Source organism: Dipteris shenzhenensis, chromosome 7 (genome assembly GCF_047967505.1).
Source record: "Dipteris shenzhenensis isolate YYH24624 ecotype China chromosome 7, Dip_SZ_1.0, whole genome shotgun sequence".
Taxonomy (NCBI): Eukaryota; Viridiplantae; Streptophyta; class Polypodiopsida; order Gleicheniales; family Dipteridaceae; genus Dipteris; species Dipteris shenzhenensis.
In genome coordinates this window covers 45,039,703-45,064,575 of record NC_141602.1, presented here as the reverse complement: position 1 = coordinate 45,064,575, position 24,873 = coordinate 45,039,703, and the positions used below count along the sequence as shown (strand labels likewise).

At 46.8% G+C, this 24,873-nt stretch overlaps 1 pseudogene across 1 annotated transcript in view; it reads left to right on the top strand.

Annotated features, from left to right (window-relative positions):
* Positions 1-1,873: 1,873 nt before the first annotated feature.
* Positions 1,874-24,873, top strand: part of LOC147900410 (pentatricopeptide repeat-containing protein At2g27610-like) — a 37,740-nt pseudogene continuing 14,740 nt past the window's right edge. Inside the window, exon 1 of the transcript XR_015541306.1 lies at positions 1,874-2,235. The product of XR_015541306.1 is annotated as a pentatricopeptide repeat-containing protein At2g27610-like (transcript). The remainder of the gene's footprint in view (positions 2,236-24,873) is intronic.

The window sequence follows — 24,873 nt, the reverse complement described above, 5'->3', positions numbered from 1 at the left end:
TCAACAAATGCTTGACTGGACATGTAGCGGCCACTCCTCCTAACTTGTTGGGGATACTTTGCAAAATGGCATGGATTGGTAAAGGATACCGTTTTGGTACAATATGAGCCGAGGTGGACACTAGATTTGCAAGCATGTATTTGTTAGGGTGCATCGAGATATTAGGTGCCTAGAAAAGCTAGATGGAGAATAAGATGGCAAATGCAACCTGACCTACTGGATCGTGAAAATAAGGATGATAAACAATTTTATCCGCGAAAGAATTTTGATGCTTAGGATTTTATATCCAATTTATTTGACAAGTTTTCTCTTATTTTTGTAATTGTCTCATGTGACCCAAAAAGCCATATGATTGCTATAAAAAGATGTGTGTAACGCATATGTGTCTAATTTCTCAAGGCCAATGAGGTTCTAGCCAGTGTCATTAACCAATACGTAGCCTTTGGAAATGACGGGTTAAAGTAGGTTTTCTTTCCACTCACGGATCTCATTCGTAGTCATGACTGGAATATCATCATGAGGATGTGAAGATGTATGGCTCCATGCTATAGTCTAGCTAGTGCTCTTTGCTAGAGGGCTACCCATGTATCCATGAGAACTTGACATTAAGTTTTTCACAACCTAGTTTCTAGCATCTATAGGTACTTGATACCATTGCTTTCAATAGAAAATATTATGATAGAAATTCTTTTTTCACTCACTCAAACACCCCTGGTCAATGATGAGAGGCTCATCTACTCATGCCTATGCTGACAGGCAGCAAAGAATCATCCGTCAAGCTTTGAACTATGGCAGCTGCTTGGGTAGGGAGACACTCTAGTCTATGAGTTGTCGTTGCCCTTTTTTGGCAGACCATTTAAAGACCAAACGGCTCCCAAAGTTGGGCAACCATTTCGATGAATGGGAGGCTACCAAAATCATGGTGGGTAGGCAAAGCTTTACACACTCAAATCCCTGACCTTTCTCTACACTCTGACATGGATTCCATGTCCTGCCTGGGGAGAGCCAAATGATGGACAGGGGGGATGGCGAACCAATCACCTTCACTGCCAATGTCTCGCCAAGGTTTCGCCAAGGATTACATGTTCACTGCGAGGGTTCTTCTAAGCCGTTCGTTTAGGATTCACGCTAGCAATGTATATGTAAAGAGTCTGCACATTGGCCCCCTCCCATGCTCCAACAATGGGCACTTGTTGGGTAGCTTCTGGTAGTTTGCAAGAGCCGTTCCCCATGGACCGATGCTTGCCGCTTCTTCTAGTATGTTGATCCAAAGCTCAAGACTCCATGTAGAGGCGATCCAGCTTGTCATGCAAACCTTGGAGCTAGTTACTGGATTTCCTAGGGCACCCCCTATTGCCCACTCTGCTAAATCCACTACATATTTGGTTTTGATGAACAAGTTGAAGAGCTATAGAGGAGTTTGCAGTCCTTGACAATTGTGAATTGTGGAGCTGTTGAGGATTTTTGCCCCACCATGGGGCCTTGAACAATGCAACCAATTGACGCCCGATGATTATGAGCAGAGACCCCTTGTATTTTCATTGCACGGGGACCACCTCTAAATGGCCTAAAGTTATAGCTGATAGCAAGGACATCTAGTTGCATGACATTTGAGACTTGGTTTACACCACCTGCCCCTTGTCCTTCAAAAGGTGATGTGAAGGGCTGTTGTCGTCGTGAGCCCGAACACTGACACAAAAGATTTGTTATCGAGACATGAAGGCCACCGACTCGGGGGCCATTGCTACATGAGAGCCCCATTCCATTTGCTCCAACTATGAAAGGAGACGGAGATCTTCCAACTCTATTTCCTGCTGTGAACGAGGCTGACGTTGACCTTCCAAATCTATTTCCTGGTGTGAACGAGGCTGAGTCGAGCTCGTAACAACAAGCGGTTTAATTCAGAATTTTCTTTTCAACAATTCGATACTGTCTGTGTGTTGCTGGATACCTCTTTGGCTTTGCACATATTGTCGTGCCCACGCTTTCCTGCCATTTGCAATAGTAACCCACTTAGTAAACTAGCGGAAGAATGGCGGGGCTGCTCGCATTCTCAGCCAATGTCGTTCAGATCCAGCTGCAGATTCACTTTAAACATCTCCATGCTCAACCTGCAGCCTTGCAACAAGGCTTTCAGCAGCGCATTTCGCTTCCAGACAGCCTGCCGCACCTGCATGGCTACTGGCTTGTATCGCATTCCACTCTCACATGGCTCACTCGGCGACATAGAAAGAGGTGACAAGAAACCCTCCACTCGTGGCTTTTCAAAGGGGGTACAAACACCGTTGCGCAGTTGAGAGCCTACAAAGTCTCCATAAACGTGTTGTAGAAGGGCCTGCGACTATTCAGTTTACATTCTCATGTTATGGTGTTCAAAATCTTGTTTTGTAGGGACGTTTCCTGTGTTGGTATGAGAGAGAGAGCGCGAAGGGCCTGGGAATATTCAATCTTTGTGAAACCTTGTTAATGGTGTTAAAAAATAGGGACGATCTTGTTTTGTAGTGACGTTTCCTGTGTGTGTGTGAGAGAGAGAGAGAGAGAGAGAGAGAGAGAGAGAGAGAGAGACGTCTTGGAGAACTAAACCGCTATGAATTTGATGAAGTTTGAAACTGAAACTGAATAAAAACAAGGTGAATGATAATAAATCATTCATAAGGTCTGCCAGAGATCCAAATAGCGGAAGAGGGCGGAGATGATGAATTGAAAGCGAAGAGAGAGAGAGAGAGAGAGAGAGGGCAAATTGAAAGGGACGAGAGAGAGAGAGAGAGAGAGAGAGTAAAAATGTTGGGGGCATGCACCAATCACCATCGAGCAAAAACGTGGCCAAAATGAATTAAATAAACATGTATTTTCGCTTCTACTGAGCGTTGCCTTCACTTAGGCCTCCTTGTGGTAGGCCAAAAACAAAGACACACTACACATAAGTGAGCACTGTGGTCTGGATAATGTTAGGCATCTGGTGTTGGCATACTCTCCGCTGGTGAGTAGGATTGAACACTTGGCTTTGTGGGATGACATGGTGTCGTGGTGGTTGCCTCGGATGTGGCGAGAACTTGAGCATCTTGTGTCTGACCTTATGTGGAAAACGGGCTCCGTCTTCAGCTTCCTACGGTGTATCCACTCTATGTGGGCTCTCATGAAGAATCTGTGAGTGCTTGCTCTCTGGTTGCAGGCCTCGTAAATCTACAAAGAGGGCAACACAACATTAATCCGAGTAGTCGATGATTTGACTCATGTCTAGAAACCCTCGGGCAAACAAGCAATGTTATCGGCCTCACATCTTGTCTTATGTTGGGCATCTCATCAACACATGGTCTCTGCCAGGACCATAAATCACATGGAGTGCATGATCTCAAGTCTCGCTGATGTCTGTGACCTTTTTCTCGCAGCTTGCGTTGATATGGAATTGAAAAGACTATATCTAGAAGCTGACCTCGATCTAGAGTGTATGCGGGAGTGAACTTACAAGCACTGTGGTGCTTGGATGAAATCATCCTTAGTTAGGTGAAGGGAGTGCTCAAAGTAGGATGCTATTTTGGTGGTGGGGTAGACCCATGCCTGTTGAATGTGCATCTTCCATAGGTGGTCTGTTTTTCCATGAATTTCTTGGTGTTTCAAATGGAATGCAGGGCCATCTTGAGAGGATCAGTATGGAGGGAAGTAATGTATAGACATGCCATGATAGTGAAATGACCAAGTGGCTCGTGCATACTGATAATCCTCATTCCCCTCTGCGCGAATTGCATGAGCGTGGTTGAGGTAGATTATGATATGGAAAGAGGCATGTGTGTGTAGAGGTGTCCCAATTCCATAGATTTTCCCGTCTTTGTACAACTAAGGAGTCTTTTATTACTCATTGTAGTAATTTGATGACTTTTCTAATACACGAGGTATAATCCAAGAAAAATAATGAAAAAGTACGTTGTGTTTTTAGAGGATGAGTTTGGGATTGTTCTTGGATTCATCTAGGTATATACGGTGTATCGGCCTTAGGCATGTTTAGAATGATTGGACATAAGCTGAAAACAAAAAGCGGGGAGCTGAATAGCCCGTTTTCCTTGTAGTTTGAAAAGAGAGTTTAATTGAGTATGCATGTGCTTTCTAAGTTAGGAATGTAAATTTGCATCTTTGTAGGAAGTGGTGCATAAGTGTAAGTGGTTAGAGAGAGAGAGAGAGAGAGTGAGAGAGAGAGAGAGAGAGATTTTATTCCTGTTTTTTGGTTGATTTTGTTTCTTGATTTGTTTTTTTATTTTTGCTTACTCACCTTCTTCTTTTCTTCTTTATTTCATTTTATCTTTCTTTTTGTTTAATTGATGTATTTTAGTAAGCACTGGGTTTTCCCAAGAGACTCCCCGGGTCTTTAGAAACCCAGTATCACTGCTTATGCTTGGGCACTGATGACGACATAAGTGTTGCTTTGCTTGCTAAGTATGTCTACCTTTTGTTTTTAAAAAAAAAAAAGTTCCCTCATTTTTCTTCTCTTTCGTTTTCTCTTTTATTTTCTTTGTAGAAATTTGGACTTTGGAACAACAAAAATCAGGATTTGTACAATTGGATATATTCTAGTCTTACAAAGGTATATCTGTGTGTGGAGGTGTCGTGGGCATAATGCTCCAGCCCATGGACATGACTGCCTCCAGGGCAGCAGGAGCAGCAGAGACGTGGACAGCAGGCACGCATCGCTTTGTCAACAGGAGCCCAGCAAACAGGTCCATGTGACATCCAAGCAAGCTGCCACATCATCATGAGACAAATCAGCAGCAAGGACAGCCGTATGGCTACATAGAGGGAGCCACATCAACACTTGTGTCAGCAGCTAGGTTAGTGCCTGCAGACACGCCCACAGCAGCACACAGGCTCATATTGGCGACAGATTGTCTAGCAAGCAGGTTGGGTCCAATCAGGGGCAAGAGCAGGGTTTGCTATCTACACACTAGCCAGGTCAACTGATATCCAGGGGGCAACGGGGGGCAGCAGCCTATATAAGGCCCTATTTCCCCATTATTCCTTGTCAGCTTCAGTTTTCACTATAGCTTCGAGCAGCTTCAGCGAACAGCCCCCATTGCAGACTGTATGGAGTAGAAGAAGATGGACAGTCTGCCCTTGATGGGTGCTTCCTGTTGGGGTAAAGGCACATTGCCTACCCTTATATTAAAGAATTAAAGTTAGGACACCTATGACTGTCTTAAGGTGAGCCACACCACAAACTCACTTAAGTTTTATTAGGATTAGGTTTACCCTATGACTGTCTTAAGACAGTCATAGGGTAAACCTAATCCTAATAAAACTTAAGTGAGTTTGTGGTGTGGCTCACTCATCACTTCACACCCGCACTATTGTGTCTCTCTCACTCTCACTCTCTTGCTCTCTTCTTCCCACTCTCGGTCCTTCAACTGGTATCAGAGCCTCCCCTCTCAAGCTTCCTCTCCCTCGCCTACTACCCTTACCGTACGGACGTACGGACAGCGCCGTACGACCGTACGTTGTCCGTACAGTCGTACGGACGGACTGCGCAGCAGTCAACGGAGCTCGAGCAACGAGCTGTGGTGCAGGGCGGCATCGCATCGCAAAGGCAGTGCGGAGGCGAGCAGAGCGTGCGACGGCGAGCAGATCTGGGCGCAGGCGCACGCGTTCGATTCGAGCTGAGCGCGGGTCTTTTTGGCACAGCAGCTGCTAGCTGCTAGCCTGCGCAGGGTCAGCGCAGGTTGTGCGGGATCAGAGCGCGCAGCGCGCTCTCAGGTACGGACATCCGTACCTGTTGTACGGATTCCGTACCATAGCCGTACAGGCGTCCGTCAGTACGGACGACGCCGTACTGTTTCCTTGGAAACTGCGACAGGGAGGAGTTCGTTTTTTTTTGGGAGCTGCGTCAGTCATCTAGGCACGCAGGCCTAGGTAGCATTCGAGGAGGAAGAAGAATAAAATCTCGTTTTTCGAAGAAAATAGAGCAGATATCAGGTTATGTATCTGACAGTGGATATATGCTTTTACTGGGATTGAATCTCAGTTTTCGGGTGAGCAGATCATAGGGCTTTTGCCTGGCAGTTGGTGCTTTGTATGCCTTGAGGCAGTGTGTAGCCAGGGAGCACACATCTGTTTTGTTTCCGCAGTGCATTTGGTGACATTTGTTGCAGGTCACATTCTTTGTACACACTCTGAAAATCTCAGTTGAGCCACGCTTGGTCAGGGCGCATCGAGTTTACTCGGTCCCTAACTGCCCATCGTTGACAGTGCTCAAAAGATTTTCTTCTGGGTGTTTGTACTTTGTGGTTTGTGTTGTTACTGAGTACACAGAGGCAGTCTATGCTTTGCACATTGTCAGGTACAAGAGTCAGAGAGATTTTCATATTGCATGCTACCTCATTGTTGAGGTGTTCTCCACTTGATTCAGGTGTCAGATCAAGGGGCTTTTGCCCAGACTTTGTTTGATTGCACTTGGGTTACCGACAGAGATCTTCAGATGCATTTTCTCCCCTTGGTATAAGGGTGATTGCTTGGGATTTATCCCATTTACTGTTGCAGGTTTTGTAACAGGCTGAAGAGTCATTTACTGTTTTTTTTGGGGTGTCAGTCAAGTATTTTCTGCAATTTGAGACAGTGACATACCTCATCTGAGGTGGGAGAAGTGATCAGTACAGTCAGTACAGTCAGTACAGCAGTGTTTACAGCCGTCTGAGTGGTTTTGTCAGATAATTATGCACTGTTAAGCTCTTGTTGAGCAGCAGCAGCAGTCTGAAATTACTGTTTTTTATGCCTCTTTGAGCTCAGAACAGTTTGTCAGAAGGTACAGTACTTGCAGGGACATTTACTGTTTTGCTGCAGATTTTACTGACAGTAAAAACAGCACTTTTGAGAGTGCTACTGGCTCTTGAATAGAGCAGACTTTTCTGAGAAATCAGAACTTTATTATTCTTTTTTTTTTTACTTCCAGGGAGTCAGGTACTTTCCTCATCTGATATGGCATCAGGAGGAGGTGATTCTTCAATTCTGAACATAAAGAAACTGGAAGGAGCACATAACTATGCATTATGGGCAGAACAGTGCTTGAATGTTCTTCTGTTAAAGAAGATTGCTAAGCCCATAAGGGTAAAGGGTGTCAAGCCATCTGATATGGCAGCTGATGATTGGGAAGAGCTTGATTTGTCTGCGAGGGCAGCTATTATGCTCACTATTTCAGACACTCTTGTGTTCAATGTACAGGCTGAAAAGACCTCTTATGGTCTATGGCAGAGACTAGAGGAATTGTATGCCCAAAAGAGCTCAGCCAGTAAGGTTTATTGGCTGAAAAAGCTGGTCGATCTTCGCATGAAGGAAGGTACAGCTATGACCTCACACTTGAGTGAGTTTAATGCTATCTTTACACAGCTGATTGCACAGGGGTTGAATCTTGATGAGGAGTTCAAGGCCACTTTCTTGTTGTGTACCCTCCCTGAGAGTTGGGACACTTTCAAGACCACCCTGTCTAATTCGAATATTACTCTTATGTATGCTGATGTAGAGAGCTCTCTTCTTATGGAGGAGATGAGCAGGAAGAATAATGCGGGCAGCAAGTCTTCAAATGCTTTGCAGGTACAGGATAGAGGCAGGACTCAGCAGAAGGGGAAATCTGCTAGTAAGTCCAAATCCCGCAGTCAGTCCCGTGGCAAAAAGGACATTGAATGCTTTTATTGTGGCAAGAAGGGACATGTGAAGTCGAAGTGCTTCAAGTTCATACGGGATCAGAAAGCCAAGAAGGCTGAATCACAGGATGCAGGAAATGCAAGCAAAGGCAAAGGCAAGGCCACGCTAGTTGAGTTAGATGCAGTGAATGTTGCAGCAGAGGACAGTGACAGTGACATACATGATGTTTTATGCTCTTCTGCTGTAATAGCACATGCTTTGGTTATTGATGGCCATGACATGCACACCTGGCTCTTGGATTCAGGTGCCTCTTTTCATGTTACACCTCACAGGGAGTGGTTTACTTCCTACACAGGTACTCATGGAGTTGTTCATCTTGGGAACAACTGCATGTCAAATTGCAGGGATTGGCAGTATACAGATAGTATTTCCTGATGGACAGTCATTTATGCTTGATGGTGTTCGCCATGTGCCGGAAATCAAGAAAAATCTGATTAGCACTGGCTTATTGGATGACAGTGGTTACCACACCACATTTGGGGATTCCAAATGGGTGATTACTGATGGCCAGACAGTAGTGGCTGAGGGTTTTAAGAGTGATACCTTGTACCCTCTTTATGTTTCCAGTGTGGGTAATCATGTTGTTGCCATAACCGAGCTGCCAAAGGTTTCATTGTGGCATAGCCGGTTGGGACACATGTCTGTTAAAGGAATGAAAGAACTGTCACGTTTGGGTTATCTGCCGTCTCTTTCATTTTCAGATTTGCCTACTTGTGATCATTGCATATTTGGCAAGCATTCTGTGACTCCTCATAAGAGGAGGACTCCCCAGAATAGAGCACCACTTGATCTAGTGCACACTGATTTGTGTGAGATGCCACAGTTATCACTAGGGGGTGCCAAATATTTTATTACTTTCATTGATGATGCTACACGTAAGGTGTGGGTCTATTTCTTGAAGCATAAGGGAGATGCCCTAAATGCTTTCAACAGGTTTGTCGCTCAGGTTGAAAATCGGACAGGACGTAGGCTGAAATGCCTCAGATCCGATAATGGGGGTGAGTATGTGTCACATGCTTTTGTGCAGTTTTGCCAAGCTAAGGGCATCAAACAGGAACTCACAGCCCCTCATAATGCATCTCAAAATGGTGCAAGTGAGCGGATGAATCGAACTGTTCAGGAGAAGGTTCGATGTATGTTGTCTTATGCTGCATTACCCCATGGCTTTTGGGCAGAAGCCGTGCAAACAGCAGTTCACATTATTAACAGGTCACCAAATAAGGCTTTGGAATTGAAAGTGCCAGAGGAGGTATGGTCTGGCAAGCCACCCTCATATAAGCACTTACGGGTATTTGGCTGCGAGTGCTTTGCTCATGTACGCAAAGATCTACGCACCAAACTGGATCCAAAGTCTATCAGATGCATCTTTATGGGATATGGTGATGAAGGTGAAATGGGGTACAGATTATGGGATCCCGTTAAACGGAAGATTATACGCAGCAATGATGTCATCTTTAAAGAAGATAGTGTACACAAGGAACCCGTGCAACCTGTGGAATACAGGAGGGTTATTTATGATGATGTTGGACAGCACAGATTGCCCATTTATATGCAGCAGCAGGCTGCTGCAGATCACCCTGTTCAAGAGGGTATACAGGCTGAAAATCAGCCAGAAAATTTTGCCAATAATGCACCACTGGATGTGCCAACAGATGGGGCTGTAGAACAGCCAGATACGGTGGTACAGCCACCTGTTATGCATGAAGAACAGGCTGGACAGCAGCCTAATCCGGAACAGTTTGTTAGGAGGAGCACCCGTGCACAACGGCCTCCTGCCAGGTTTGTTCCAGGAGCCAATAATGTGGCTGATTTTATCATGCTAACAGATTGTGGTGAGCCTTCCAGCTTCAAGGAAGATATGGGAAGATCAGAGAAAAAGAAGTGGGAGAAAGCCATGCAGTTAGAAATGGATTCTCTACTTCAGAATGATACATGGGACTTGGTGCAGTTACCTGCAGGCAGAAAAGTTTTGCCATGTAAGTGGGTTTACAAAGTCAAAGTGGATTCCAATGCTTTACCGAGGTATAAGGCCAGATTGGTTGCCAAGGGATTTAAGCAGGAGAAGGGCATTGACTTTGATGAGATCTTTTCCCCTGTAGTCAAGATGACTACTTTGAGAGCAGTGTTGGCTCTTGTTGCTCATGCTGACATGGATTTATGTCAGATGGATGTGAAGACAGCTTTTCTTCACGGAGATCTCCATGATGAGATCTATATGAGTCAGCCAGAGGGATATGCTGTTAAAGGGACTCAAGCAGGCGCCAAGAGAATGGTACAAGAAGTTTGATGCATTCATGCAGTCCCAAGGGTATCATAGGTGTGAGACCGATCATTGCTTGTACACCAAACGGGCAAAGGATGGCAGTTTGATGCTACTCATTCTATATGTGGATGACATGCTTATTGCCAGTAAATCTCAGCATGAGATTAGTGCTTTGAAGAAACAACTGCATAAGTCTTTTGACATGAAAGACTTGGGTGATGCAAATCATATTCTTGGCATGCGTATTACTCGTGACAGGTCCAAGGGACTTTTGTTTCTGTCACAGAAAGAGTACATTGACAAAGTACTGCAGAGGTTTAAAATGGAGGGGGGGAAGTCCATTAGTACCCCGTTGCCTCCACATTTAAAACTCAGCAGTAAGGACAGCCCCAAATCACATGATGATAAGGCTGAAATGGCCAAGATTCCGTATGCATCTGCAGTTGGATCTTTGATGTATGCCATGGTTGCCACTCGTCCGGATATTGCTTTTGCGGTGGGAGTCATCAGCAGGTATATGGCAAATCCAGGCAAGCGGCATTGGGAAGCAGTGAAAGGTGTCTTGAGGTATCTCAAAGGTACCAAAGACTTGTGCATATGCTATGGTAGGCAGGATGCATTGGTGCATGGTTTTACAGATTCAGACTATGCAGGGAATGCAGATAACCGGAAGTCTACTACCGGTTATATTTTTACATTTGCAGGAGGTGCTATATCATGGGTGTCTCGGTTGCAGAAATGCGTTGCACTATCAACCACAGAAGCTGAATATGTTGCAGCCACTGAGGCTTGCAAGGAAGCAATATGGCTTACTCGGCTGGTGGGAGATTTGGGCATTACTAGAGATATGCCAGTTCTGCATTGTGATAGTCAGAGTGCTATCATGTTGGCAAAGAATCCGGTCTTTCATCAGAAGACCAAGCACATAGAGGTGAAATATCATTTCATCAGGGAGGTACTGGAAGACAAGCGTCTAGAGCTTGTGAAAGTCCATACTGATGATAATCCTGCAGATTTGCTCACTAAGAGCTTGCCTACAGAGCGGTTTGCACATTGCCGCCACATCATGGGATTAGGATGAGACCATTCTTACTTTATGGTCTTGTATACAGTAACTGTATATTGCTGTATTTTTTATTCTTTTCTCCCCTTTAGGCACATTGGCCTTTAGGTGGGAGGTTGTTGGGGTAAAGGCACATTGCCTACCCTTATATTAAAGAATTAAAGTTAGGACACCTATGACTGTCTTAAGACAGTCATAGGGTAAACCTAATCCTAATAAAACTTAAGTGAGTTTGTGGTGTGGCTCACTCATCACTTCACACCCGCACTATTGTGTCTCTCTCACTCTCACTCTCTTGCTCTCTTCTTCCCACTCTCGGTCCTTCACTTCCACTATGGCTATAGATCCACTTGGGGATGTAGACACTGCCTCTCAATCTTGCCTGAAATTGGAGGGCATTTCACTGCTCGTGGTTGACTTGCTGGAGCCTTTTGACACCATACACTACTGGACCCTTCCTACCATATGCCTCACATGCTCATGAGTTTGAAGCTCTAATACCAACTTAATGGTCGATGTTGTAGAAAATCAGGTAAGGAAGATAAACAATCCACAAAGAAAGCTTTGAGTGGAACTCTAGTCTTGGAAAACTCACCATCAAAGGTTGTTGCTCTACCTATGCACTCATGGCTATTTGAATGCCACTACACCCTTGTCAAGCTCCTCATCAATGGTCACCCCTCCTCCCATTCAAGGGTCCTTTGTGAAGATCCATTGGTGCGACTATTGCCAATTACCTCTCTATGTGACGGCTATTCTTTAGAAGTCCCTATGAAGTAGGAGTTTTTAAGGCTCAGACCTCCTGACCCTCGAACCCCTCCTGTATCCGTCGTCTGGACTCTGATGTGTCTCTATGTAAAAGACTATGTCGTGACCTGTATAGGATTCCGAGAAGTTTCCTGGTTTTGACCATAAGGTACCATTACAGTTCCAGATGGTACAGGATAGGGTCTTAGATGTCTGAGTCTCATAGACCCCGCCTCCCTATGCAATAGGAGAGGTGGGTGCTCGACGGGGGCCTGTAAGGAGTCGTCCATCTCATACTACTGCCCACTTCCCCTCCTTGCGGGCCTGATCCCGCTGCTACAATAGAAAACGCCTCTCCTCAACCTGTAGTGAGGTGAGGTCCTCATCCATGGAGATCGCTGGCTAGTCTCGTAAGGCTTGTTAGAAAATACCCAACAGAGGGTACACGCAGCGGAAGACTGATAGTAATGCCGAGGAGCTCACACAGTGTGCGGTGTGGGTGTGGAATCACAAACTTCTTTACTTATGTGCGTCACATAGATGTGCAGACTCATCAATAGACAATGAACCAACCAGATAGAGAAACCACCAAAATATATATATTTCCGTCCACAAATATGGACACAATACAAAAGAGACAGATCTAGAGTCCCACCAATGATGTGGTCCTCTGATCTTACCACAAGGTCCTTCTCCTATCTGCTGGCTATCTCTAGACTCGAGTCCGCGTGCTCCACCTGGAGCTTCTGTAGACTTTCCGTCCAGATCACAACACCTTGCTGCCCTGAGAGACAGCCAAGGTTCAGCCCTTGAGAGCTCAGTCTGCAGCACACCTTCTACTCTCCTTCACCTCCAAGATGAGGCCCAAGAAAATGTCTTCTGGCTGCTCCTGTCTACTGCTGGTTCTGCTGAACTGTTGGATCATTGAATGAGGCCCAAGCCTCTTTATATAGGCCCCAAGGGGGCTGGCAAAATACCGACCAGCTGCAGCAGACTGGCCGACCAGTCTGTGGCTGGTCCAGCCCTATAAGGGCACACAACCCAAGGCTTTTGGCCCAAACTTCCAGGGCCTTTGGCCCTCCATTCAAGGCAGGGATCCAGCCTATATAAGGCCTGCCTTCTGCCCACTGACAGCCATATTTGCTGCTCCATATCTGGGCCTGCACATCCTGCCATATCTGTGCCTCTGCCAGGTCCTCTTCCCAGCCACGTGTCCTGCGCCGTACTCCTGTACATCCTGCTGTCCTGACCTGCCTGTACCGCGCCATCATCAGGGTCTGTTGCAGGCCCTTCACCTGCCCACTACCCTCGCCATGCTGACGCCATCTGCAGGTCCCAATCCTGTGAGGTGCTGCCCATGTGGCAGCCCCCTCTCTTTCTTCTCTCTTGGGCACATTCTGCCCTAGGTCTCCCTCCCCCACACACTCCTCATTTGGGGGCTTACAAATGGGGAGGTGACCTTTCCAACACCTCCTCTCACCGACACATCTCGGCCCAATGCCAACACGTCGATGACGATGCTCTAGTAACTCCCTGGTCGTAGTCCTCTGGAACTCTTCGATGTCGAAATCTTTTCCTGGCTTTTCATCCAGTGGCTCCTGCTCCACCAGGTCCGGTTCCGCTTCCGCACACCATCCTGGTACACAGGTCCATCTCTGGTAGCACCTCCTGGTACCACCTCCTTCAGTCACGTTCCCGCCTTTGAACTCGAGCAATCCAGCCGTCACGATCTTCCAGCCTCCCCCTCATAATGAGTGAACAACCTGGAGTCTTCCAGGCACCATGCTCTGAGGGTCTGTTTCAACCCGTCCTTCCTTTGGCAAGGTCTGCAACTGATGAATATTTCCAGATAACCTGGACCATGAACTCTTGCTGAGTTCTCAAGCAGGTACTCTTCTGGCTTCAGTACTCTTTGTCCATCACCTTCTAGCAATCTGCGTCCAAGATTTGAAGAAGCACCAATACTTCCCCTTCTGCCTTCGAAGAAGGCCAATTCCTTCCAATCTCTTATCACCTGAGACAAATGAAGAGCAGAGTCTCTCCACAGCATGCTATAAAGGCTCAAATGCAGAATATCAAATACATACCAGACTGTTGTACTGCTTGAATGCTCGCTCTGAAAGCAAACTCTCATTGAGGCACCCACCAAGCGCTTGTGTAATCCTGTACTGTCCCTTTCTGAACTCCAGCATCCATCTGACCATGAGACCCCAGGGCCTTCCATGGAATCCACCCTCGTGTCAGTGTCAACAGCCACACACTTGGAAGGTACCAAGCGCTCCATGCTGTCCTTCACCTTCACAAAGGCATCTGACTCCTCGTCGACCCACATCTCTATGTCAGACATCCTTACTGTGATTTCTGGATCAACATATCTGACCTCGGTAACACTTGGTGATGTCACCAGGAACAACTCTTCGATTACCACATTTGCTTTGGCCTTTCCCTCTGAATCTGAGTCAGACTCCTTGTTGTTTTTCAGATCCGCCTTTTTCTTTCTGCAGTCCTTTGCAAAATGTCCGGGCGTATCACAATAGAAACACTTCTTCTTGTGCTTTCTCTTCAAAGTCCCCTCGTCGTCAGAGTCGTCTTTCTTGGACTTGCCACCGTTAGGCTTGCCCTTTCCTTTGCCGGCGGAATCCTTCACCAGCATCGCCTTGTCATCTTTATCCTCGTTGTAGAGCTTCTCCCGAGCTTGCTCCTGTAGCAGTAATGGACACAACTCCTCAAACGTCAAAGGTTTGGTCCTCTATCCTGCTGTCACAACCGTAACAAAGCTCTTGAAACTCCGAGGCAGTCTCCTCAGTACCATCAAGGCTAGATGGCATGAGTCTGTCTTCTGACCAATTGCTGCCAGCTGATTCCTCACCACCTTGACCTTCGTCAAATGGCTATGTACCGTATCTCCTTCCATATCAAGATTGTAGAGTTGATGCTGAAGAAGCACAATCCGGGAGGTATTGTCTGTCTCGTACAGATCCTTCAGGGTGGCCCATGCCTCTATTGACGTCTCGGCCAGCTGGATATGCGGAAGAACGGAATCCGCCGTAGTCCCTATGATTATTGCCAGGGCATGGGCATCTCTGTCTTCCCAAGCTTCAAGCTCCTCCTCGTCTACTGCCATGAGTACCTCCCCTTTCCTGTCCACCATGTCCTCCAGCTTCGACTCCTCTCCTGTGGTCAGCTTCCACAACTTCCGAGCCACTAAATGACTCCGGATCTTCACTTTCCAGATCGGGTAATTAGTCCCGTCTAGGTTCCCAGACTCTCCAAAGTTAGGAATAGTGAAAGAGAGAAAACTGGGGGAGGAGGAAGGGAAAGCAGGGGCTGAAGAGGCTGTAGAGGTCGACATCTCTGCTGTTTATACCACACAGCAAAGTCAACCAAACTCAATTTCAGTAAACCAGAACTCTGAACGCACCTGACTGAACCTGAGTCACCCTCCTTCTCGCAAGGGCACAATCCTCCAGTCGTGGAAGTCGATTCCCTAGAGCTTCTGAATCAGGGTCGTCCTTCAGCAAGGTCCCTGCCTTCAGGCTCCCACACCTGTGAGCCTCCTACTTGGGCTTTGATACCATGTTAGAAAATACCCAACAGAGGGTACACGCAGCGGAAGACTGATAGTAATGCCGAGGAGCTCACACAGTGTGCGGTGTGGGTGTGGAATCACAAACTTCTTTACTTATGTGCGTCACATAGATGTGCAGACTCATCAATAGACAATGAACCAACCAGATAGAGAAACCACCAAAATATATATATTTCCGTCCACAAATATGGACACAATACAAAAGAGACAGATCCAGAGTCCCACCAATGATGTGGTCCTCTGATCTTACCACAAGGTGCTTCTCCTATCTGCTGGCTATCTCTAGACTCGAGTCCGCGTGCTCCACCTGGAGCTTCTGTAGACTTTCCGTCCAGATCACAACACCTTGCTGCCCTGAGAGACAGCCAAGGTTCAGCCCTTGAGAGCTCAGTCTGCAGCACACCTTCTACTCTCCTTCACCTCCAAGATGAGGCCTAAGAAAATGTCTTCTGGCTGCTCCTGTCTGCTGCTGGTTCTGCTGAACTGTTGGATCATTGAATGAGGCCCAATGGCCTCTTTATATAGGCCCCAAGGGGGCTGGCAAAATACCGACCAGCCTGCAGCAGACTGGCCGACCAGTCTGTGGCTGGTCCAGCCCTATAAGGGCACACAACCCAGGGCTTTTGGCCCAAACTTCCAGGGCCTTTGGCCCTCCATTCAAGGTAGGGATCCAGCCTATATAAGGCCTGCCTTCTGCCCACTGACAGCCATATTTGCTGCTCCATATTTGGGCCTGCACATCCTGCCATATCTGCGCCTCTGCCAGGTCCTCTTCCCAGCCACGTGTCCTGCGCCGTACTCCTGTACATCCTGCTGTCCTGACCCCCGCCTGTACCGCGCCATCATCAGGGTCTGTTGCAGGCCCTTCACCTGCCCACTACCCTCGCCATGCTGACGCCATCTGCAGGTCCCAATCCTGTGAGGTGCTGCCCATGTGGCAGCCCCCTCTCTTTCTTCTCTCTTGGGCACATCCTGCCCTAGGTCTCCCTCCCCCACGCACTCCTCATTTGGGGGCTTACAGATGGGGAGGTGACCTTTCCAACAAGGCTGACCTACGACGTAAAGCCGAAAGTCGTGCCTGGGCGTCATGGAACCGTATGATAAGGGCTGCTCTCAGTTGGGGTCCCTCCCAACCCGCCATGCTCTCTCAATCCTATGCTCAGTCGCCCCTAGGGTAGTGGTCACAAAGGCCTGCGCATCTGCCATCGGGTAGCCTCAGTGCGGGGAATCCCTGGCCAAAGATTGTCAGTCGAAGGACAAGAGAAAATTAAAAGACAAGGACAAGACTGATGACAAGTTTGATGATCTGAGGGCAGCCCTTGCTTAGAATACTTAGATTGTGCGTGCTTTCTAGCATTGAGGAATGCATCCCCCCACATGCCAGAGAGGGCTTGTGGGAGGGAGAGTGGGCTGAATGACTACATACCCTATCATTGTTAGCCTTGTTTCTTGATGGGTTCTTGAAGCTCTGAACTGGTTCTTGGGGCGTGTGGCAGCCCATGAGCCCTGATGTCTGTTTACAGCTCTCTCTAGTCGATGCATCCATCTCCTAGCTAGTGTCCCAGCAGCATTTGACCTCTGTCAGGGCCAGCTGGGTGTATCTCGAATGCAATACATCAACTTGGGAGGATTTGCATGGATTCCATATGGCAGTTAGAGTTCAGCATGGCGGTGGCTCGTGGTTGTGTCGTAATTATTCGTGGCTTATTGAGTTTAAGAGGAAAGGTGTGTTTTATGAGCAATACTGCAGTTTCATGCAATTCTTAATTGGAGCGGATTACTTCTTGCTGCATCCTTTTTTTCACGCATGGATTTGTCTGATGGTTTTGTTCACAAAATGCTTTAAACCTAAGAGTTGGTATTAGAGCTAGTCGTAGAGGGTATGTGAGGTTTGGTTGTGTGCAGCCAGTTGTTGCTGTGACCTTATTCAGACTAGAGGCATGGATTTGTGGTGAAAAGACAAGTCGGAAGGCTCGGTACTCAAATTCGACAGTCAAAACTTCCCTGCATGGCAATTGTCACTCCATCTTGTGCAGAAAGGTCAGTGGGGCATTGTTCCAGGTTCTGAGAAGAAGCCAAAAGATAACGAGCCAAACGAAGTCTCTCTTTGGAAGCAACGTAACAAGAAAGCAATTGGCATTCTAGGTAAGGCTCTGGGGCCATATTGTTTTCATCACTTGGATGGTTCCAAGAATACGGCTGACACCATCTTGGAAAGTCTCTTCGGCACAAAAATGAAGCACTCGAAATCTGTTTTGAAGCAAGAACTTCTCAGCTTCCATATGGGCGAAACCGAGAGCCTTGACACATGTTTGAACCGGGTTATAATATTTGATGAAACACAGTGCACTGGATGCAAAAGTCGATGAGGAGAACGCTAAGGCCATTTTGCTTTCTGCTATTCACAGTAATATCTAGATCTAGTGCAAATCTTTTGGATCAGCTCAGAAGATCTTGAATTTATTGATCTGGAGCTCTTCTTTGAAGTGAAGAAACAAGGTTAAACGTTTTGGCACTTGTTGATGAACCTGCCCATGTGGCTACTAGCAATAAAGGACAATAGCAAGGGAAAGGAGCCGGTCAAATGTTCATACTGTGGAAAAGATGGCCATGATGAACGATGTTGTTCACAAAAAGGCATTTGATTTGCAAAACAAGAAAGAGAAGGCATGTGCAGTTGTTGACTCCCATCCTACTGACAAATTTGCGGGACTAGCAGTGGAAGAAGATCCGGTGACAGAAGACGATTGGGCCTTTTGAGTATCTTTGCATCGAGAGCTTGCTTTGTTGGGTTGTGCCGTGTGTGGGTGGTGACTCATTGCCGTGCCTTGTGTGGCTGGCATTTTATTACTGGTTTCTTTCAGTATGTCTTTGTTTAAAGCTCGGTGTGGACAGCTCTATCTTTTGTGGATACTTTATCTTTAAACTTTGAGCTACCATATGGAATCCATGCAAAGCCTCCCATGTTGATGTAACCAATCATGTGCTCCACGAGGCAAATAACGCATAGGCAGACGAATCACAAGAACACGCCACGTTGCTCGCCTTTTCCCAGCTCCAAGAGCCTTAGTATGCTAAACGAGTCTCTCCACCCCACATGATAACCATTTTGAGTAGGGGTGGCTTACGACTCCTATGAATAATGCGCATGCGACAAATTACCTTCTCTCTTTAGGATCCACAAGGTCTAGATAGCATCCTTGAAGCTCTTTCCGATGAGAGTCAGTTCCAATATCTTCGTGTAGTGTCTTATTAGCAGCTGTTTAGTCTCTTAGTGTCCCTAGAAGAGTCGACATCCTTTTCAAAGAGGCAAAAATCCTCCGTGGAGGTGAGCCGAAGTTTCTTTGTTTGTCGTAATAATCTATTTTTTGGTCTCTGGTTGTGTCTTAATCACCCTTGCTTATTGAGTTTGAGAGGAAAGGTGTGTTTTATGAGTAATACTGCAATTTCACGCAATTATTATGCATCTGTTTTTTCACACATGGAATCTTCTGACGGTTTCGTGCACAACATGATTTAAATCTAACACTTGGAGCTTGATTGCAAGGCCTAGAGCTCCTTGGAGCTGGTTCAGCCTTGGAGCTAGGTGGAGGTATTGCAATAGGTAGCAGCCCTCTGTAGCAAGTAGGCGTCGCATCTCCATCAAAGAGAGCCCAACGCAAACGTGGTCATGGAAATGGATCAGTCGTGATAGTGGGCCGAACCCTTCATGCAGATCCTCTACTCTTAGCGTATACCCTCGATCCTCAAGTGGTGGGACGAAATCCGCATATGTCCAATGGCAATCCTCAGTGCATGTGAGGCATCTCTGTCCTCGAGGTACTGGGGTCTGATGATGAATCCCTCCTCCGATACTCTCAGGAAGTGGTCACGGTAGAACTAAAGCCAAGGCTGCAATGGCAGCCCAGCTTGGCTTAGCCAAGCTAGGGGGCTGCCAAGGGCGGGCGCACAGCCCAAGGTGCCGCCACAAGCATAATTGTTTTTGCAGAATTCTCTCAATGCATCTAAATGTGCTTGCAAGTTCTCCTTGCTCTTTGCGAAGAATACCACATCATCTGCATAGATAATGTTACGCTCAAGTTGAGGCAACATGACCTCAGAAGGGTCGGTTGACATTTTCCTTTAAAGGATCAATGTTTGTATTATATTTGTTTGGGCTTTACGTAAATGATAAGAAAGGAATCAAAGTCAATGTCCTTGGTGAGGGTGATATGGCACTAGACTAGGTGGATCTAAGACTAAGGGATCTAAATGCATTAAATGTGCCAAGGGGCAAGTGATTTCAATGATATTCCAAGAGAGGGGTAAATGATGCATTTAGGAGGTACCCTAAAATGTAGACATGTGGCATACTAGATCCATCTAGGGAATTGGGGCTTGTTAGATATCAATGCTTCACTCTCGTGTAACTACGCGGGAACCAACTAACTCTACTTGTAAGCCCCCCATATGAGGAGAAGGCATTTGAGTAGCTCGGTTATCCGGTAGGTCCTAGTTTGGACACCAGATGGGGGCCATGTGTGGCCTGATGGCTGGACGGAGTTGGCACACTGCCAACTAGGCTACATGCAAGTGCGGGAAGGCATCCCATGACTGACCGCATTGAGGGTAGACGGAGCATTTTTCGGGGCAGTCCACTCTCGGGTTGCGGGGCCCGTTTGAAGCCCCAGATGATCCTGGATGGCTCTGGGCCGAACGGTCACTGTAGGTTCGTTGCTCTATTTTACGCCACGGTTCTATCGTGTGGTCGGTGGCCTATTTCGGGACCAACCCCTAGTCGATCGTTTTGGGCGGACTGGGTCGGTCACCAAATTGGGTCTAACCGACTACGACTAGTGGCTATATAAGAGCAAGCCCGTGAAGCCCATTTCATCACTGGCTACAGCAACCCTGATTCCTTAGTATCCAGTCTCCGTCTTCTACTGTTTTCAGCTCGCCATCGAAGCTTCTTTCAGAGCAGCGCACGGTTGGGAGGCAGCACCATCTATTGTATCAGTTCTACAGTAATCAAATTTTTGATTCTCCATACTATCTGTTTTTCTCTCTTGCGTACGAGATCCTGTTATCTGTTGAGCACAGACGTTGTATTGTTTTCTTACATGGTATCAGAGCTTGGACTCTAGCAAGAAGATTTGGTAGTGTGTTTCTGTTTGCGAGCAGATTGTGAGAGATGACCCAGCCCGCAAGACTACGAATCCCACCGTTCGGCAAAAGCGAAAAGTTGGACGGCTCTAACTATCCACTCTGGAAGTTCAAGATGAAGACCATCCTAAGTGCATACGAGCTTTGGGACACTGCTACTGGGGTGGATGTGAGGCCGGTTACGAGACCGGATCTAGCCAATGCAGGACAACAGCTAGTACCAACTGCGGATGAGATTCTCGCGTGGACAAGAAGAAATACAGATGCGCTGTTTTCTATTGTCTGCAGTGTAAGTGATTTTGTCATGGCGTTAATTCAACATGTCACCACAGCGGAGGAGGCATTGACGGTCTTGAAAAATTAGTACGAGATCACGAATCAGACGTGGATTTAGAATCTGGAGACTTAACTCGCGAACGAGAAATTGTCTGAGTTTGAAGCGACAGAGAAGTTCATCACCAGGGTGAAGAATCTGCGCGATCAGATGACTGCGATTGGCATCACTATCACCAGCGAGAATCTAGCACGAAGGTGCATACGGATTCTCCCACCAAAGTACGACGGTCTTGTTACGGTGCTGAATACGCAGAACATAAATCTGCCCCTTAACTTTAAGGATTTGAGCGCGATGCTTCTGGAGGAAGAGATGTGTTTAAAGACGAGGACTGGAGAAGATTCGGCTTTCTACGCTGGATCAAAGAAAGGTAAGGGTAAGGACTCTGGTAACCCATCTTTTTCTGATGATAAAAAGAGAAAGAAGATGATCAAGTGCTTCTATTGCAACAAGGCAGGGCACAAGCAGAATGAGTACCGAAAGAAGATTGCAGATGAGAAGAACGGAGTAAAGAAAGTCCAGCAACAGCGCGCAGGCAGTACCAGTAGAGCTACTCGTAGCAATTGAGGAGATTTGCACGGAGGCAGTTCATGTACTTGCGGATGAACCTTGGATCATTGACAGTGGTGCATCGCGCCACATGACCAGTCGGAAGGATTGGTATACCTCTCTACAGCCGGTAGGGAATGACATCTTGGTAGTAGTCGGCAATGATGCAAAATGTCCAGCAAAAGAAAAAGGTACGATTGCTCTCAAGTCAGATGGAGTTGTAAAACAGTTGTCCGATGTTCTTTATGTGTCAGATATCAAGGGGAACTTGTTGTCCGTTTCTGCAATAACGGATCGGAACCTCAAAGTTCAATTCGATAAGAATGGTGCACAGATTTTGGATCTTCAAGGGAAGGTCGTTGGTAAAGGTACACGGCGCAACATCTACGAACTCTCAGCTTTCAGTGCCCGAGCCGATATGAAGAACACTAAGCTGTGGCATGAGAGGTTTGGTAATCTAAACCTTAGTTCTTTGAAGGAGATGCATAAAAGTGGAATGATTGCAGACCTACCAGAAATTACAGATCAGCCCAATGTATGTGAAGCTTGCATGATGGGCAAGCAGCATCGGCAGCCCTTTCCTAAAGAGGCCAGCAGGGCAAAGGCTCCTCTAGAGCTCGTTCACACAGACCTCTGCGGAAAGATGGAGACGGAAGCTTTGGGTGGTTCCTACTACTTCATGACGCTGATTGACGACTACAGTAGAAGGATATGGATATACTTTCTCAAGACTAAAGACGAGGCTTTTAGTAAGTTCAAGGAATGGCATGTAATGGTTGAGAAAGAAACGGGGAGGAAGGTGAAGAAATTGAGATCAGACAGAGGTGGAGAGTTCACATCAACTGAATTCGAAAGTTCCTGCACAAGTCACGGGATCAAGAGGCAGAAATCCCCGTCACATACATCACAGCAAAATGGAGTAGCAGAATGCAAGATGCGCGTCATCTGTGATATGGACAGGAGTATGATGAAAGGGAAAGATTTGCCAAAGACTTTTTGGGCTGAAGCATGTAACACGGCAGTTTACATTTTGAATCGTAGCTGCACGAAGGCTGTGAACGGGATGACTCCATTGCAGGCCTTTTCTGATAAGAAAGCTTCAGCTGCACATTTCATAGTTTTTGGATGTGATTGTTTTGTACATGTCCCTGATGCTAACAGGACCAAATGGGAACCGAAGAGCCGGAAGTGTTTTTTCTTGGGCTACAGTGAAGAGGCGAAGGATTACCATCTCTATAACCCTGTTACCAAGAAGGTAATAGTAAGTCGCGATGTGGTCTTCTCAGAACAGCCGCATCAATTGGAGGAGGATGCTTTCTTCCCAGATAACCAGGACCAGGATATCCATCCAGTACCACCACCAACAACAGAACGAACTCCCCCAACGGTGCTTGGGAGGATTCAAGATAAAGAAGATGAAGAAGAGCCTGCAGAACCACAACGGCAACGGTCATTCTCGAAGTGGGTAAAGCAGCTTTTGGACGGTAGAGAACCTCCAGCCATTGAGGAGGAACCATCAGAACATCGTCGGTCCAAGAGATTAGAGGAGTAAAGAAGGGCGCAAGAACACTTGGTCAACTATGCTTTGATGACAGAAGTGATCCGTGCAGATGGACCCAAGTGTCTTGAAGAGGCACAGGGTGATGATAGGTGGATGGAGGCTATGCAGTCGGAGTATGGCTCCATAATGAAGAACAACACTTGGGACCTTGTGGATCGACCACCAAAACGCAAGGTAATCGGCACCAAGTGGGTGTACAAGACCAAGTGTAAGTTCGACGGCATGTTGGATAAGTACAAGGCTCGGCTCGTGGCAAAAGGATTCGCACAGGTACATGGTTTTAATTATCAGGATACTTTTGCTCCCACAGCTCACTAACCACAATTCGCAATGTTTTGGCTTTAGCTGTCCAAAAAAGTTGGTCCGTGTTTCAGATGGATGTAAAATCCGCCTTTCTGAATGGAGATCTCAAGGAGGAGGTATACGTGGAACAATCACCGGGTTTTGTGATCCCCGGTTGAGAAGGTAAAGTCTTTCTGAATGGAGATCTCAAGGAGGAGGTATACGTGGAACAATCACCGGGTTTTGTGATCCCCGGTTCAGAAGGTAAAGTCTGTAAACTGAAGAAGGCACTTTACGGACTGAAACAGGTCCCACGAGCATGGTATCAGCGAATTGATGTCTACTTTCTGCAAAACGGGTTCAGGAGGAGCCCATCTGATGCAAATTTGTATATCTTCAGAGAAGGAGATAGGTGTACGATCGTGGTCCTTTATGTGGGCGACCTTGTCATAACAGGGAACCATGAAGAGAAGATCTCGCAGACAAAGCATTTGCTAGGAAGAGATTTTGAAATGACAGACCTTGGACTGATGCATTTCTATTTGGGGATTGAAGTTTGACAAGAGCCAAAACAGATCTTCATTTCACAGCTAAAGTATGCTGGAGAGATACTGAAGGTATTTGGCATGGCTGAGTGCAAGACAGTTGGCACCCCTATGGAGGTTGACGTGAAGCTCTCAAATGAGGATTCATCACTACTGGTGGACGAAGCGAAGTACAGAAGGCTTGTGGGCAGTTTGATTTACTTATGCAACACGCGGTCGGACATCAGCTTTGCGACTAGTATACTAAGCAGGTTTTTCAATAAGTCCCGGGAGAACCATTGGAGGGCAGGGATGCGGGTGCTGAAATACATCAAAGGCATACTTGATTATGGCATCACCTATACCAAGGGTAACATCTTGACCGGATTCTGTGACTCGGATTGGGCAGGAGACGTGGACAGCAGGAGATTAGTGACAGGTTACTGTTTCTCACTTGGATCTGGAGCTCGTAGGTGTGTTGCTCTATTTTACGCCACGGTTTTATCATGTGGTTGGTGGCCTATTTCGGGACCGACCCTCAGTCGACCGTTCTGGGCGGACTGGGTCGATCACCAAATTGGGTCTAACTGACTACGACTAGTGGCCATATAAGAGCAAGCCCGTGAAGCCCATTTCATCACTGGCTACAACAACCCTGATTCCTTAGCATTCAGCCTCCGTCTACTGTTTCCAGCTCGCCATCGAAGCTTCTTTCACAGGAGCGCACGGCTGGGAGGCAGCGCCATCTATTGTATCGACTCTACAGTAATCAAAATTTTGATTCTCCATACTATCTGTTTTTCTCTCTTGCGTACGAGATCCTGTTATCTGTTGAGCACAGACGTTGTATTGTTTTCTTACAGGGCTCGTTGGAATTTGGCAAGCAGGAGCTTTCAGGTTAGAGTTGATTCTGTGAGCTTGCTACCATCGAGATTGGATGGGAGGAAAATATGTGCCTATGCCCGTGATTGTGAAGAGAAAGTTAGGCGTTAAATGTTTTCACGTAATATTGTGGTATCAGAGCTACAGGTGATTGGAAAAGGAGGAGCAGATAACACGACGACGTCTTACTTGCCCACGATATTCGAGAATATGCAGTACACCACAAGGCATTTTGCTAGTCAAAGGGCTGTGTGATG